We start from the raw sequence: 12,950 nt of genomic DNA, 5'->3' as shown, positions 1-12,950 counted from the left end.
TTTAAAACGTTCTGTTCGCAGTAATGATGCGGTGCACACTAAATTTAGCAGCCGCGGTCGGAGTGCGACTACCATTTTTGTGTCTGTTTTTTTCCTTTGTACTTTCTTTTTAGTTCTTGCGGCAATCTATTCAAAGGAAAGCTATTGATTTGAAGCTTCCAGTTATGACGGCGTCTTTCTTCTACAGGTGTTCGATCACAAAGGCACTACAAGTATAAGGGGGCAAGCACTGACTACCGTTTAACGAATAGATAACGGCAAATATCATTTTGTTTTATGTTTCCAGCGTCAACAACACATCCACATGAGAAGCCGTGCACTGCCAGATGTCGCAACCAATGTAACCAAGTTAATATGGCCGGCGTCACTGAGCATGCAGCTTATTTCAACCTGAGTAAATCAGACAATAAAGTTGCCTGAGGGCCAACAGGTAGTGCTTTATTCTGCATTTTTACTCCACGGTCTAGCTGCACTTCCACTTTCCAAAAGTTTTCTGTCTTAATGGGATTTATGAATGTTGCTTTTATTTCCAGTTGCAATCTGCGAAAGGAAATACATTGTTATGCACGCTGCTCAAGTCCATATCTTTAAAGGCTGCATGGAGCAGCTGCCCCTACAACCGACCACAAAAGAAGCTGCGATGAACGCAGCGCCTTCCTCCAACCTGGGACCTGAGAACACCTTGCCAAGGGACGTAAAGACAGGAGGAGCACTGAAGTCTAAGAGTTCTGCCTAAATGTTTCCATGCCCTGTAACACGTGCACACCTAATAAATCACCATGCAGTGAACCTTTCAGCTGTATTATTTTCTGTGCATGGATATCCTCAGCATGCTTTATTTAAATAAAAAGCTGCATGAAAAATATCTGCACTGCATAAGTAGGGGATGGCTTTGCAGGTGCCTATTAGTCATAGCACGAAAAAGCAACTAGCCGGATTGCCAATTGCTCTGGCTGGATGCCAATAATGCAAAACCACTGGGCAAGATTGGATTGGAAATATTGGGTAGCCGATAAATCTGGCTGGATGCCAGTTGTGAATATCCAGTGAATAAGCATGGATACAAGATATTGGATGGCCAGTGAGCTTGGCGGGATGGCCGTGATATAACAACCAGTGAGTGAGCTGGGGTGGAAGATATTGAGTAGCCATTGAGTGCCGTTGAATGCCAGTAAACAAGGTAGTGTGCCAATACTGGTTTTGATAGGAGAGCCGATCAAATTGGTTGGCATATATCTTGGCTCTTTGTGCGCCCCAATCAGACGCCAATATTGACCAATATTGGGACCAATATATCCCAATATTGGACCATTGGCGGTCCATTGACGGCGTGCTGCTTGGGAACTCAAAACATTATTGACCAGCTACAGGTAGACATAATATTTAAGGACTTTTCGAAGGCATTCGATCGTGTCTCCCATGTTAATTTACTTCGCAAGCTAAACAGCCTACTTGGGGACGGCCCCCTTGTTCGCTGGATCGAAGATTTTCTTTCAAACCGCTTTCAGTACGTGGAATACACTGACCACTTCTCTGATCGTGTTCCTGTTTTGTCCGGCGTTCCACAGGGCTCTGTTCTGGCACCACTTCTGTTTTTATTGTACATAGATGATATAGCAAACAAAGTGGACGTCACCATTCACCTTTTTGCGGACAACTGCCGGCTTTAACATACCATTAGAAGACATGAGGACCAAATAAAGTTGAATAATTGTCTAAATAGGGTAGTGCAGTGGTGCGCGGATTGGCAAATGGTGATAAACTCTGACAAAACTGTTTGCTTGACGGTGTCAAGGAAACTTTCAAGTCTGCTGTTTCCGTAAGGTTTCAATGACACCGTCCTTCAAAGTGTTACTCAGTACAAATACTTGGGCGTGATCATTTCATCCGATCTTAGCTGGAATGCTCACATACAACATGTAGCTAGAAAAGCCCTGAACAAACTGTTCTATATCAAACGCATCCTATTGCAATCCACCAGCCAAACAAGACAGCTCGCTTATGTCAGCCTTATCAGACCTGCGCTCGAATATGCCAACATAGTAGGGTTTCCACACAGCAAAAACCACATTAGCACGCTTGAACGTGCACAGAGAAAAGCGGTCCGCTTTATCTATAAGCGCTATAAGCCAAAGCCACCTAGAATACTTGAAGGCCTGCGCGCTCCCTTCGTGACGTCACGCACCTTGACCCAGCGGCCGTTCTCTGCGACCCTCCGTGCAAGCTGGACAAGCGCGGTTTGCTAGTGGCACGGGTGCGCTGTAAAATTTTTGCACCTCGTAATTAGTTGCACTTTCGTAAAAAAAAAGAAAAAGAACAGCATTGAATATGTTAATTTTTTGCTCCTGATATATATAGCGGTATCGAATATATCGCGATAAGTTGCACTTAAATTCAAGCTTCAGGTCAGAAAAAGAGATACAAAAAAAGGAGCAGCGCACACAGGACTTTATTTGAATAATTAAAAAATATTTACATACAGAGCACAAATTTGTTCATGCATACGTTGCCTCACAGTATTCTATTGTAAAGTTTTTAGCTTTCTCTTTTGTGCTTTTGTTGTTATGCCTGCTCTCAAGCCGTCAGTTTTTATTTGAACATAGTTCTTCAAGAAAGTGTTGGCTGCAGCGCGCAAGCGCTCCTGCATATATCGATGTCCTCGTTATCTGAAAGCAGGTAATTCGTGAGAGCAATAAGGATGTCTCTTTGATTGCCTGCCGCATGGAACCTGGCGGAATTTTCTTTTGTCGTAAGTTTTTCTAACATTACTTGTGTTTGCAACACTGCGTTGATTACAACTGGCTGCGGGAACTTCAGAGCGCCTCTGGTTAAGCCTGTTATTAGGTTATTTTTATCAATTTCCAGTTCTGTGTGTTGTGTGGTCAGGTTGTCAGCACAAGCTTCGCATGGCAGTTTCTTTAGCGCTGCATGGGCACAGAATCCGGCTATATAAGCTATTGCTGGCATGGAAGCTTCCTTGCCTTTATAGTCGCTATCTGTTAAAATAATTTTGTAATCTTCAGCAAGCCTTTTTCCGTCGACTACTGTCACCGATGGCTTGCAGAGTTCTTTCATCTCTGAGAGGATCAAAGAGTCCTGAAGTCTAATCTTCGTTTCTGACTCGAATATTTGTTGGACCGAAACATGATAATTCGAGCCAGAAAGACGGCGGTACCGGCCAAGCCTGGCCTCTAGGCTGTCAGTTTGGAAGTTTTCGAGTAGAACATAGTCTAAACGGAGTTCTTCAATGCAGTATCTGCTGATCTCTATCAGAGAGTAAGACGTGAGCCGCAGAGCTGCATGCGTGTCCTTTGTTAGGGCTCCAGTATCCATTTTCACATCCTTCCACATGTCCAGCCAATTCACGACGGAATTTAAAAACTCTAGTTGCGCATCATTCATGCACCTAATTGGATATTGAAGTGGGTCTCTAAGGCGTCGGCCCTTCGACGGGGTCTTAACGTTGATGATGCACCACCATTTATTGATCAGCTCAATGAAATTAGCTGTGTCTGTTGCGTACAGTAAATTGAGCTGATTTCCGCGCGTTCTTAACGCTTCAACCACAAAAGGGTTGAATATTTTGAGAGCCAATTTCACATTCTGACGTTCAAGGTTTGAAGGGTTCAAAGCTTTGTGCGTCAGTCCGTACCCAAATTTTGATAAGCATTGTTGTTCAGAAGCATGCAAGTCTCGCAGTCTTAAATGATGCCCCATTAACCCGTACAATCGACCCTGTGTTGTTAAACTCTGGATAAAAAATGCATGTGCCGGGGTTCTTTTGGTTCATCCAGTTATTTCTGACGCATTTTAATAAATGAACTGGGTCCACAACATAAAAAAGTGGCCTCTGCTTATCTGCTGGATGTAGATAAACGATGTCTACTGTGTTTTGTTTGGAAAAAAGCGACATAACTTTCCTGTTGATAGGGTTGTTGTCCGTTATGACAGCAATAACAGTGAGGCCAGCGCTTTCCAATTCCAAAATAGTCTTCACCAGAACGTCGTGCAGTTGACTTGCTTCAATAGTGACTACAGGAAGAATATGTGCGACATCTTTATGGCCTTAGAGTAAGGACTGGGTCATAAAGACATGTGCCGCTTTTGCCGCTTCAGAAGAGTTTGACGCCGTCCCACTCAGTGATCCTCCTTTGAAGTCAAAATATTGCTGAAGGTGAATTTCATCGACCATCAATGCTACCCCTCTCTCACGCGGCTTTAGGATATTTGCTCGTTTTTTTATGTACCGCAAAAACCCCTCATCATTTTGCTCCTTTGCCGGACTGGCATTGTAACGACTACTTAGCCTCATTAATGTTGATCTGTGTGGTAATGCTATTTTCCCAGAACTACGAAGGAATCTGTAGACATGTGGAGAAATAGTAAAAAGAAGGCTTGCAAACACAAGGAATTCTGCGTAGTACCTAATGGCTCCACCTTCTTTCACAGCTAATAATTGGAGTTGCTCTTTTAGAAAAGTGACCACTTCAGCCTTTTCTCGCGGCAGTAGCTCGTCACTCGTCAGGTCTTCGAGGAGTGAGAAAAGCAAACTGAAACAAGCCTTCAATTTTTCTTCTTGCTGGCACACATTTGGTGCTTTAAATTTGTGCACTGCGTCTAATACATACTGGATAGTGCGCAAATCATCAGTTTTCAATGGAATCGCGACCTGATGACTGGAAAGCTGGATTTTTTTCCAAAAGGCTGTAATTTCCATGTGCTCGTTGATTACTACAGAGCGTTCAACCTCCGGTGGCCCAGCACTGCCATCAACATGCACAAATAAGACACACTTTTCAGTTTGCGTTAGTGTCCAAAAGTTAGAAACTTGAATTTCTTGGAGCCTCGAGAGAACATATCCAAATGAGGGCAGCTTGTTTTTGCGCTTCTCTTCTTCGTGCGCAGAAATTGAAAGCTGGATGGCTTCTTGCAAGTGCGCTTGCTCAAAACGCGCTCTTTTTTCTTCCGGCTCTGGGCGCACTGGCTTGCTGTCCGACAGGTAAGTAGGGCTATTCGGAAAAATCGTGGGGATTGCGTCTGGGGTCAACCTTGTAAGGCCCATAGGTACTTCTATTTTGTTGCCTGTAGCATCTGTGTAGGCGGACTTTGTTCTCAGATACTCAGGTTTGAAATGCAGCTCGCAGACCTGCAAAACGCCGAAAGGAAAATGTCCTGGAGGAACCAAAATATAATATTTTCTGCCGCCGTGTATTTTTCTTCCGATTTCTTTTATTTTAAGTTGAGTTTAGACTACTATGTGTGTAGTAGAAAATGCACCCATATCATCGCCGTCTCATTTATTACGAGAATGCAATAACTCCAATGGCCTAAATCATTCCCTAAAAAAAACACTACACTTATAATGTTCAGCCTAAAAGTTTGAAAAAAAGAAAACAGCTTTTAAATGTACACGTGGTCACCACAGAGTCTGATGGTATGTGTCGGCATTTTTAAATATGATGGAGTCGCAAACAGTGAAGTAATTACAAAAAAAATGGCATCAATTTGATCTTTGAAAAACCCTGCCTTACATATAACGAAAAAAACAATTACTCAGACCTGCAGGTTGCGCAAATTTTGCGACACCTTGAATTTCATACCGCTCCTTGTCAAAATTTCAGCATCATGATAACAAATTATAACCCTTCAATGATTTCAATTCAATGCGCAGCAACAACATACCTTAGGGTCTCGCAGGGTGCGGATGTCGACGTCGTCGCGACGAACGGCACGCTCTCACTTAATCCGACGAGCGTCATTAGGAAACGAAAACACACGCACTTTTGGTCCGTTTTCGTAGTTTCCTTTGCAGTTGGGAACGCAGCAGTGACCCATCGCTTCCACAGGAAGCCCAGGCCAAGCGCCAAGCACAAATTCACAACTTTCAACTCGGAACTCACAAGCACAAGAGCAATAAGACTCAGCACCACGTGCTGACACACGCGCATCCAGCAACACGAGGCGACGTTGCCCTGCTGATTGACACGTGCGAAGAGACGAGGAAGTCAGTGCCCGTGGAATGCGGGGGTCGCGGATGGGTCGAGGCAGGTCGACGGTCAAAGTAGTGTGACGTCAGATAGGAAGGGAAGGAAAGCGTGCAGGAATTGAAAATCCTAGATGGCGCTGTATAAGCGCACAGATTCACCTACCGAGCTCCTTTCCCGTGCCGGCCTCGCAACCTTCGAGGTCCGGGCAAAACTTCAACGCCTAAAATTCTTATACGCAGTTTTACACAATGCTCTACAGCTGAATCCCACCGCTGTCGTGAGACACAAAAACGCCAGACCGACACGACATAAGCACGACTTTACACTAGAAGAATGTTTTTTTGCATCAATGATACTTTTCGCTTTTTTATTTTCCGCGAGTTGTTCGGGAATGGAATTCGTTAAACCTTGCTATAACTGCCCAGCCTATAATCGAAAAATTTACCAATACTCTGGAAGAAACAGTAGGACTAAAACCTGTTTTCACAACCAGCACCTGTAAAGAACCGCTGTGAAAAGTAATGTGATATACCATGTACTGTAATCGCCTGTGTTTTATGTATGTTTGGTTCCTGTATGGGTTGTCTGGCCTGCATTTTACCTGCGTTTAGGACTACCATGTTCCCACTCCCGTAATAATCCCAATCGGAATTTATAGTATTCTGAAATAAATAAATAAATAAATAAACAGACCACCGAACCAGTCGCCGGCTTCAAGGGCTCCAACCTGAACACGGTCTGCTGTCGGACCCCATTCGATCTGGAAAGGCATCGACGCTGACAATGGCCCAGCCTACAGCACCGGTTGTTTTGGTCCAACCCCGTGAGCCCCCCTGCTTCATGGACGACAGGACGAAGATGCAGACGGCTGGATGGACCATTTTGACTGTGTGGCAGAATTCAACGCTGGGACAACGCCGCGAAACTCAGGCAAGTTGACTTTGTTCTTCAAGGAGAAGCCCGAGTTTGGTTCGAAAATCATGAGGCAACTATGAAGGATTGGGAGACTTTCAAGGAAGCGTATTTGACTGCCTTTTCATACATCGTCCGAAAGGAAAGAGCCCAGGCCCTCCTTCAGTCAGGACTTCAACTCCCTAACGAGTATTTCCTGGCTTACGTTGAGGACATGAAGCGCCTCTTTCGCCGCGCCGACCCCATCATGACCGAAGGTGAGAGAGCCAAATTTTTAATGCGAGGCGTTAAAGAACCGCTTTTTGCAGGTCTTGTACGAAATCCGCCAAGAACCATGGCGGAATTTGAAACGGAAGCGTCTACTATCGAGAAGACGTTGGACACCCTTATGCGCCACTACAAGCGACCGCTTCAACCGGACTATTTAACCTACTACTAAGCGCATCGGCAAGCGGAGAGAATCTTCGGGACCTCATTCGGGAGATCATGCGAAAGGAGTTCCGCCGATTGCTGCCATCATCACAACAACCCCAGGTGGCGACGTTCGCGGACCTCGTACTTCAACAAGTCCAGCAGGCACTGGGCGTTCCTCAAGCGACGACTCCGACAGCTCCAGTGCATGAATCAGCAGTGATCAACTATGCTGCCGCTCCCCAACGCGACCTCCCAAGCCTTCGCCACTACTATCCTGCCTCCGAAAGCCGCCCCTCGGCTCCCACCCGCCAAGTTTAAAAAGCGATCTCCAAGCCTCAGGAAATGCGACGCCTGGAGGACATCTAACAGCTGACTGTTCTGCTTCCATTGTGATGAGGCAGGATACATCCTCCGTCACTGCCCGAACAAGCGGATCTAACTTCGTGGTTTCGCTGTCGACGCCCCACGACCCCGTCCTAGCGAGCGATCACCGGAAATCAACGACTTCCTGTGCAGCGGAGAGCACTCGTCGCTAAGGCGTCTGTCACGCTTCCCATCGCCGTAGAATACCCGATTTGCGTCGCCGGTGCCGCGGTTACTTGCAAGGACGGTCTCCTAGCCCCCGTAGGGGAAACTAAAGGCAGCAACCGTTGGAGGTGATGTTGCTCAACGGTGAAAACACGAATATCCTTCGCCGCCGACGACCACTAACGACGCCGCAGCCATTTCATTACTTCCCCACCCGACGACATCGACGACAACACGACCAGAGTGCAAGCTGACACCGCCGCCCAGCGAAATAACAACGGTATGCCCCAGCCATGACCTGAAGAAACGACAGAGCCGAGATCGGACACCAAGGACCACGTGCAATGCGATGACGCAAACAAGCTACCTTTAAGTTGATGTCGACGGTCGCAGGGTCACTGCCCTAGTATATACCAGAGTTGACTATTCAGTCATCAGTGCACCGTTAGCCTCTCAGCTCAAGAAAGTTACAACCGCTTGGGATGGCCCACTGATTCCCACCGTAGGTGGCAATCTGATTACCCCATCGGGACGATGCACTGCAAGAGTAACCGTAAATGGGCGTACCAGCTTTGTGGTCTTGCAGCAGTGCTCCCGAGACGTGATTTTAGGCCTGGACTTTCTAAAGAACATAGGGCTATCATCGAGCTCCGATCCAAGCTCATCAAGCTCTCTGCAGATAAAGCCATACCTGCTACGACGACGTCGACGCAGCACGTCGCTCTAAACGTCCTCGACGGAGAATTGACCGTGCCGCCCCGATCAAGCGTAGCACTCTGCGTAGGTATCTCAGACCTCGAAACCGCTTAAGGCATCGTCGAAGCAAATATCCAATTGCTCTTAGAACGAGGGGCCGGCATTGCAAGAGACATCGCGAAATTCCGGAGAGGACAAGCTGAGGTGCTGGTAACAATCTTCACCGAAGAATACCGGCATCTCAACAAGGACACGACGACCGCTTTTCTCGACGGATTAGCGGACCTCAAAGATCTATTCGGCCTCGCCGACCAAAGAAGCAACGGACCAATTCCCTCAGCCCACATCTGACATCACCCCAGCATTGACCCAAAGCAGAAAAACCCAGATTCGCAGTCTTCTTCGAAGCTACAGGGAGTGCTTCTCGTCATCATCGAAGGTACGACAAACGCCACTGGCCGCACCGCTTTATAACGAACACGACCGACCTCTGCGCCGAAGCCCCTATCGTGTATCACCGCGAGAACGCCAGGTCATACGCGATCCAGTTGAAGAAATGCTGCGTGATGACGTAATCCAGCCATCGAACAGCCCCCGGGCGGCACCAGTCGTTTCAGTTGAGAAGAAAGACTGCATACTTCGCTTCTGCGTAGATTACCGCCGCTTGAATAGCATAGCTAAGGAGGATGTCTACCCGCTTCCCCGCATCGACGACACTCTCGGCCGGCTCTGCAATGAAAGGTACTTCTCATCGATGGACCTGAAGAGCGGATATTGGCAAATTGAGTCCGACAAGAGAGGTCGCGAGGAGACCGCATTAATCATACCAGACGGCCGCTTTGAGTTCAAGGTGATGCCATTTGGCCTCTACTCCGCACCAGCAACGTTTCAACGAGTAATGGACACAGTCCTGGCAGGCTTGAAATGGCACATTTGTTTGCTATATTTGGACGTCGTTCTATACTCGTTAAACCTTGAAGACCACCTAAAAAGACTTCAGGCAGTGTTGGAAGCCGTCAAGTCATCGGGACTAACGCTAAAAGCAGAGAAGTGCCACTTCGCCTACGGAGGACTGCGGTTCCTAGGTCACATCATTAGCAAGGATGGAGTTCTCCCACACTCGGAGAAAACAGCTACAATCGTACAATTCCCACCGCCTGTCGACAAGAAAGCTGGGCGCCGATTCTTTGGGTTGTGCGCTTATTATCGACAATTTCTCAGTAACTTGTCGCGCATCGCCGAACCGTTGACGCAGCTTACAAAGGCTGACGTACATTTTAAATGGGAAGCGCCGTACGAAGCAGCCTTCGACGAACTTAAGCGCCCTCGTGTCCTTAGCCACTTTGATGAAAACGCCGAGACAGAAATTCATACCGACGAAAGCAGTTTGGACCCAGGAGCTGTTCTCGTCCAGAAGAGTGCCGGACTGGAGAAGGTAATAGCCTACGCTAGCAGGTCCCTCACTAAAGCAGAAGTCAATTACTCGACGACCAAGAAGGAGTGCCTCGCGATTATCTGGGTCATTTCTTAGTTTCGTCCATACCTATACGGCCGACCATTCAAGGGGGTAAGCGACCATCACGTGCTCTGGTGGCTGGCTAATTTGAAAGTTTCCTCCGGCCGCATTGCCAGATGGAGCCTGCGACTTCAAGAATGTGGCTTGACTGTAGTTTATAAGTCGGGCCGGAAGCAGTCTGACAAGACTGCTTATCCCGCGCTCCTGTCGGCGCTCCACCGAAGGAAGATGAGAAAGACGCCTTTTTGGGACCGGTAAGCGCCAGCAGTTTCGCAGAACAGCAGCGATCAAATGCTGAGCTCAAAGCGCTAGCCTATTACTTAAATTTGAAGACCTCTTCCCCTCCTGGTGTCTTCAGGCGACATTTATCATCATTCGCGTTAAGCAATGGCCTCCTCGTGAAGAACTTCGCCCCCAACAGGACCGCGCACGTTCTTGTAGTGCCTAAAAACCTCCGGCAGGAAATTCTGCAAGCGTTTCACGGTGAACCCACAGCAGGCCGTCTCTTATTTCCGTGCACGTTGCGTCGACTCCGGAAGTACTGCTGGCCGCGACTGCCTGGCGAAGTTGCCCACTACGTAAAGACGTGTCGTGAGTGCCAACGACGCAATACACCGCCGATCAGACCAGCCGGACTACTAAACCAAATTCCGCCCCCAATTCTGCCCCTTCAACAAAGTGGGATGGATCTCCTCTGCCCCTTTCCATCTTCGTCTATGGGTAACAAGTGGATCATCGTGGCCACTGACTACCTTACCCGTTACGCGGAAGCAAAAGCACTACCCAATGGCACCGCAGTCAAAGTCGCCAAATTTTTTGTCGAAAAAATTCTGTTGCGACACGGCTCCCCAGAAGTGCTTATCACGGGCAGGGGAACGGCGTTTACGACAGAGTTGACGCAAGCCATCCTGGAGTACAGTCGTACAAGCCATCGACGAACAACTGCGTACCATCAACAGACAAATGGCCTTACGGAGCGCCTGAACAAAACGATCGCGTTCACAATTGCCATGTACGTAAACTCTGAACACAAGAACTGGGAAGCCATCTTGTCGTACGTGATCTTGGCGTATAACACGGTAGTCCAGTACACGACCAGAGCGACCCCTTTCAAGCTTGTGTACGGCAGGGAGCCCACGTCGACGCTCGGCCTATGTTGCCGCACTTAACCAACGAGCAGAATCTTGACGTCGCCGCCTTGCAGCGTGCAGAGGAGTCCCGACGACTCGCCCGACTGCGTATTAAAGACCAACAGCGCACCGACAGTCGACAATACAACTTACGATGACGCCACGCAGAGCACAATCCAGGAGACCAAGTCTGGGTTTGAAAACCAATTCGCCGCCGCGGATTAAGTTAAAAGTTGTTGCGTCGGTACTTTGGGCCATACAAAATTATTCACCGCGTCGGACCACTGGACTATGAAGTCATTCCCGACGGAACGTCAGCATCACAACGGCGACGCGCACGCCCAGAAATTATACATGTACGACTGAAGTCCTATTACGCGCGTTAAAGAATCTGTGGTGTTTAAATTTTGTAGTATTTATGCTTAGGTTGCTTTGTTTTGGGACATGAGGCTTTTTTTTTTTAAGAGGGAAGTAATGCCGCGAAACCTTCAAAACTGTATTTGTTTTTTTTTTTTTTAACAACCGCCGGCATGCGGCTTTATCAGTCTGATTCTGCATCGCGTATCAGTTCTGTATCCTTTGTTTGTTGATGCTCGATGTCGCTAGACGCACATCAGTTTCGTTGTAGCGCAAGATGCCCAGAGATCTGTCTCGGGAGTTCCGGCCACTCGGGTGTCTTTCTACAATGGTCCAGCTTGTGCTAGTAGCAGTTTACGACGTTATCTGGATGGTTCTGAGCAGCCTTTAAATTGAGCGTTGACGAGTGCGACGGGCATTCTTTGTTCGACGATCGACGAGCACGCGGGTTGCTCTCGCCGCCGAGTTGCTTAGCTTTTCTTTCGCGGACGCAAGTCAGCCCAATAAAGAGTTTCTTTAGTGCAATCACCATCTCTTCATTTGTGTCATCGACCTCGTCGCCACCACGTGACAGTATGAATACGCTACAGATACTCATGTAGAGCACATCGTAGTCTATATACACCTACGAGACACATTTGTCTTAAAATTAACTTCGAAATTTCACTTTTGTGATCATATTCTCTCAGAATCATCGAGCGCAGAAAATGGCGCTTTTAACCAGAATAGCAATACCGCCAATTCTTTATACTAGATGTTTGTGGCCGTAACCGCACGTATGCGGGAGCATGATATCATGAGAAGTGTTTGAATGCATCGATTTGTCGTGATGACAGTAAGAATGAATTGTCACTTTAAAAGTTGTGTAGAACGTGCTGTTGCTCATAGCATATTTTTTAGCACTTTGAAATCCTGCACAAACACATTTATTTTTAGAATTGTTGGTGATATTGTGAAGAGATTATTAAACGACATCATGTCAGCTACACAGCCTCACAAATAATTTTTTTTTATTTCTGCGCATGCAGTATCATGTATCATCACATCATAGTGCACTAGTCTCAATCTCGTTCTATGAATTTTTTTGAGCGTTAAGAATTGCCACACTTCTGACTGTCTCTACATGCTCAGGTGCGTGGCATTCAAACTGAAAAAAAGAAATTGCTCCAACGTTCATTTCCACATGCATAAATCAGCCACTTGACAATGAGACAAAAAAGGCAATAAAGTGCGCTCGCCGGAAACGTTTTCATTACGACATGCGCCAAGTATTCCCATGGACACTGCGCAGGGGCTGGAAAAACACGTCAGGCACGCGCATGTGTATAAAGGTTTGCAGCCTTTATTGTTTCGTCTAACATTCCACATTTTGATTTTCAAGCGATCGAAAGTGCTCGAAAATGCTCCGAA

The 12,950-nt window shown here is 47.2% G+C and overlaps 1 pseudogene; it reads right to left on the bottom strand.

The window, feature by feature from the left end:
- Nucleotides 1–2,890: 2,890 nt before the first annotated feature.
- On the bottom strand, nucleotides 2,891–5,835 carry LOC146193521 (uncharacterized; annotated as a pseudogene).
- Between the last annotated feature and the right edge of the window lie 7,115 nt (nucleotides 5,836–12,950).

The sequence above is a fragment of the Amblyomma maculatum genome, chromosome 4, assembly GCF_055883805.1.
Source record: "Amblyomma maculatum isolate TAMU_Amacu chromosome 4, ASM5588380v1, whole genome shotgun sequence".
Taxonomy (NCBI): Eukaryota; Metazoa; Arthropoda; class Arachnida; order Ixodida; family Ixodidae; genus Amblyomma; species Amblyomma maculatum.
This window is presented reverse-complemented; position numbering and strand designations above follow the sequence as displayed.